Source organism: Ambystoma mexicanum, chromosome 10 (genome assembly GCF_040938575.1).
Source record: "Ambystoma mexicanum isolate Mex_15411 chromosome 10, UKY_AmexF1_1, whole genome shotgun sequence".
Classification (NCBI taxonomy): domain Eukaryota; kingdom Metazoa; phylum Chordata; class Amphibia; order Caudata; family Ambystomatidae; genus Ambystoma; species Ambystoma mexicanum.
This window is the reverse complement of record NC_090932.1, coordinates 1,283,163,310-1,283,168,189: the sequence shown is the minus strand read 5'-3', so window position 1 is coordinate 1,283,168,189 and position 4,880 is coordinate 1,283,163,310.

The following is a 4,880-nucleotide window of genomic DNA, read 5'->3' as shown; positions in this document are numbered from 1 at the left end:
AGGTCATTTATTAGCCGTAAAGGACTTTCTTCTGGTTCTATTTCTGGGAAGGTTTGGCATACCAGTTGCAAAACAGAATATGGCGTGAATGCACAACATCCGATCCAACATTAGAAAAAAAGGGGACTCTAAAATACTAGAGTATACTTTTCCAAAAATCAACATTCATCCATTGATAGAGAACCATCACGTGTAAAACAGTCTCTAAATGAGATATATGAAGGATCAGTGGCCTGATATTTGATTATATAGGGAAGATGAATAGGATTGCCTTGAAAAAGACCAAGTATCGGAACACATATTGGCAACTCAAAGAAATGAATGCTCTGTAACAACTAAAATACATGAATTCACTGTTCGTAAACAGACCTAGGGCCAGATTACAGAAACTTTGCACCGTTACAAGTGCAGAGTTTGCACAGTATTAGCACTAGGACAAAGTTTGCCCTATTTATAAAAACACTGGGACACATTAAAAAACCATTGCACCTCGACAATGCAGTTTGGCATATTAAAAGCACCAGGGCTAAAATTGTCCTAGTGCTAAAAAGATACATTTTTGATGCATTTTTGCATCAGGGCAGAGTTTGCCCTAGTGCTAATACCATTCCGTATCAGCACTAGGGCAAACTTTGCCCTGGTGCAAAAATGTAGTGAACATGCATCTTTTTTGCACTACAGCAACGTTTGCCCTGGTGCTTTTAATATGCTAAATGGCACTTGTCGAGGTGCAATGCTTTTTTAATGTGTCCCAGTGTTTTTAAAAATAGGGCAATCTTTGCCCTGGTGCTAATACTGTGCAAACTTTGTACTTACACCAGTGCAAAGTTTCTGTAATCTGGCCCCAGATGTTATAACAAATCACAATAATTGAGTTTAATCCATGTTGTGAAATTGGTACCGTCCATATTGAATGATACATAACAGAGAACATAATGGGACAGCGCTATTGGGAATATGGATGCAATTTACATTAGCTACTGTGATGCAAAGTTTTAGCCAGGACTGTAGGGCATTTTGGTTGGATATGAGAGCCATTTCTTTCTACAACCAACAGCGATTTTGCAGTTTAGAATAAAACAGTCTCTGTGCTTAATTTGTGGGGGATTTTGCCAGGGCTCTCAACCCCAGCACGTATTTTTCTGACTCCGTCTGATTATGATGAGGTTTTTCGGAAACTTTATTATTGTAACTTTCATTCAGTAGTTGTCACACAACAAGGAATAACAGTGTGCACCTAATTACCCAGATAGGCAGGACAGTGCTAGTTTTCATGGATAACATTGAGTTGGAAGTTGACAATGCTGGGTGCTCCACCTATAGTGCTTGACAATGGTGCATTTCTGCTACTGCAGTGTGGGCTGACAATAAGAGGACAGTCACCAGCACAACACAGGGGCAAAGATAGAGGAGTGTCCGTCATGACTGCCAGACTATACAGAACGATTTTGCTGAAGTGTTTGATAGGCAACTTCATCAGTTCAGGAATTCAATTTACCATAGAAGGAAAGCATGTTCACTTTCTTTTCTGTGGATTGATGGTCAACATGTTGCACTTGCTGCCCATTGAATCTGACCAAAATGTTAACAATGATTGATGTCTTTAAACTAGCATGTTATGTCATTTTATGTCGATTGGTATATAGAAATTAGCCAGTAGAAGTTGCAGGTTATATCCTAAATATTCTGACAATTTGGGGGCACTGCTGTGGATGGTGGCACCAGTGGGCCAGGAGTTGCCTGCTTCGATGTGTCCCAAATGTGCTAGAAAATAGTTGGGCTCTTTTCGGAATGCTGGTCCACCCTGGGCACCAGGAGACCAACATCTGCATTTAAAATATGGAAGATAACTAGAGCACACAGTTTAGGGTTGAGCTGCACACATGATGCATAGATCACATTTCTGCACACGTTCTGCGTGAGTCATAAAGATTTGCACTGGATCAAATCAGGAGATGCTCTCACCATCTAAGATTTGCTCCTGCTACCATATCCATTATTTACAAAGCATTAAAGAGTACCAGACCTGGAGCTGCCTTGAGCATCTTTCGGATGTTCATGTGCACATGCGATTCACAAAACTTTTATCATGGGCATCTCTGGATTTCCTCTTGTGTTTGGCTTTGTGAATCAGGTCCAAGGTAGCAGGAGAACATATGAGGCATTTGGGGCATGTCATGTTGGTCTCAAGGGCAAATCATTGTAAATCGAGTTCTATTTCATCTTCAAACCAAAATTCTACAAATTGCAACGTTTCACCAAAATTTAGTAAAATGTATTTTTGTACAATGGGTGTAGACTGGTTTAAGTATTCGGATGCAAATAACATCAATTTAATGTAGTACTTGCAGAGGGTGGTCAGAGTCCATCAATTAATCAAAACTCAGAATGATCAGTAGAGAGGCTTACAGGATTCTGTCTGCTTTCTTGTATATGGTTCCAATACAAGTGGCACCTCTGAAAAGTCACATCAAGCTTATGGAGGCATTCATAGCTCATGCGTGATATACTGTGCTTTGGAGGCACGCAGCACGCTGATGGGATTGGCTTGGTCACCTAACAACAATATATAGAAATCATTACAGTGGATGCTTTCAACAGTGAGTGAAGTACCAGTAACATCAAAGACAACGGGAGAGTGGCTTGAGTTGCATATGAGGTCAATGAAAAAATCACAAAGTGGAACACAACGCCTGGTTGAGGGCTTGCGCACAACCATATTAGGTTGTGAATGGTGGTGTTTTTGCAATTTTGTAGACATCATCTTGGGTTTCTTTTGTTGTTTTGCCAGTGACATTCGTGTGTTTTAAAGAGATGGCTGAGTTTACCGAGGTAGGGGGATCACGAGAGGCATCAGAGGTAACACTGCACTGAAGGAGCTGAGCTTCGAGCAGGACCGGTCTCCTTTTTTGACCGTTTCCCAGCATATCTGGAATCCTATGACTGTGACTTTGCAGCAATGCACAATCATGTTGATTAAACCGTCCCTGTCAGTTTCCTTGAAAAAATGTCCCCATACAGGCCACCTTCACCTATCGATGACCTGTCAGGGAGCAACGCATGTGCTTATTGTGATGAATCAACTTTTGGGCAACCAGTGGTCCAGGGATTAATATCAGTTTCTAAACCATCAATCAGCCCCACACCTCTAGTTCCCCAGAAGGGATCCAAACAGACTGGAAACACAAGTACATTATAAACCTCCATCTCCAATTTTGGTAATGTGGACAGAACGGCAGGCTTATCTCTGCAAGGTCGTGGATCGTTGTTTAGTTGCAACATAGTAAAAATACAATTATTACTCAATGATAAAATGGACTGTCCAGTCAAGGTTGTATACAAATATCTACTTTATTATTATTACAACAGACAGTTCTAGCACACTGCAAAATACAACCCACACTGTAAAGGAACACAGAGGACAGACAGTTTCACGAAGTAAAGGGATGCACTCAGGATACTCACAAGAGGGTAGTCGGTAAAGCAATCAGTCTTAACTGTTCGAGGTTATTTGGTTTGAGCACCAAGGGAGCAAGGGGTCAGCCATGTCACTAAGGGCTTTCGGAGAAGGAACAGGGGGACAGAACCACAATGTACCTGGTGCTTGAGATGATCTTGATGCTCGACAGCATCAAGTCCGTTCCAGGATGCTTTGCAGCTACGACAGAGTTTGAGATGGGAGACAGCTGCCGGTATGAGGCGGCAGGCTGTTTGGCAAGCGATCCTGGACAGATGGCTGCCACTGGCCTACACGGTGGCGTGGGTCAAGAATTGTTGTCTCTGTGCTGGTTTGCGGATCTGGCACGCTGGTCGAGATGTATTGGTTGGCTTTGGTGACTGCAGAGTGACAACAGTCAGTGGTGCAGCTGGTAGCGATTTGAGGGCTCGACTGGCTCGAAAATGTCCTTAAAAGATGGACACTAGTTGATACTTGTCGTGGCACTCCTCGTAGCTTCTTCACTGAGCATGTGTCCTCCTTTAAGGCGGATGGCCCAAAGCGGAGGAGAGTGTTTGCAGGCAACAACTTTGTCCTTTGGTCAGAGACTCTCTGGCACTTTCCACCTAATAAGCTTGCATGTAGAACCTTGCAGGGCGTGCTCTCTGCTTGCTGGGTACCTATTCTGGATCTGCTGGACGGGTCCTGGGAGTTCGGTATCTCCCTCGGTTCCCTAAGAGATGTTTAGTGGAATCTTGCTTCCCTCTTGGAAATCCTGGCCTTCCTTCATTGGCAGAAGCTGTAAGGTAGACTGTAGATTCATCCAGGGTCCAAATGAGTCCTTGTTACTCCTTTGAAAGTCGTTGGATGATCTGCCAAAAGAGGGACTAAGCCCTCTTTTAAAGCCAAATGGGCCCCAGTGATTGTGGCAGGCGACGCCTACATTAATGAACCAATCCTGGGTCTCCACCAACAATCTTCTTTTATGCGTGTGGTCATAACCAGAGTGCTTTGTAACAGGAACATTAAGGGGTGACCACATGTACTACTAAGTCCCACCCATCCTCCTGTCTGTTGGGTTAAAACAGGTCTCTCTGGTTAATTGAGCTCTCTGAGGCTTCTGATCAAAGTACAGGTGTACCTTGAAGTTTGTGGCGAGAACAGACTTTCTGTCTCCATCAAATCACATACTTCTTCCCTCTGATAGGGGGTCCCCTTGCAGGGGTTGCCTACTGTTAACAGTTGTCCCAGACATGACCTTCACTGCCCTTCATACAGAGGGGTGGGAGTTAGCTTCAAGCTGACACATTGCATATCAAAGAGGTGTTGCTGTTTCCTGCTCTTTGTTAGTTATGTGCCCAGGCCTCAATTAACTCTCATCAGTATACCCTGCCACCACATTGAACTACAATGGGCAGGGAGAATCCATGGAGCCCTTGATATT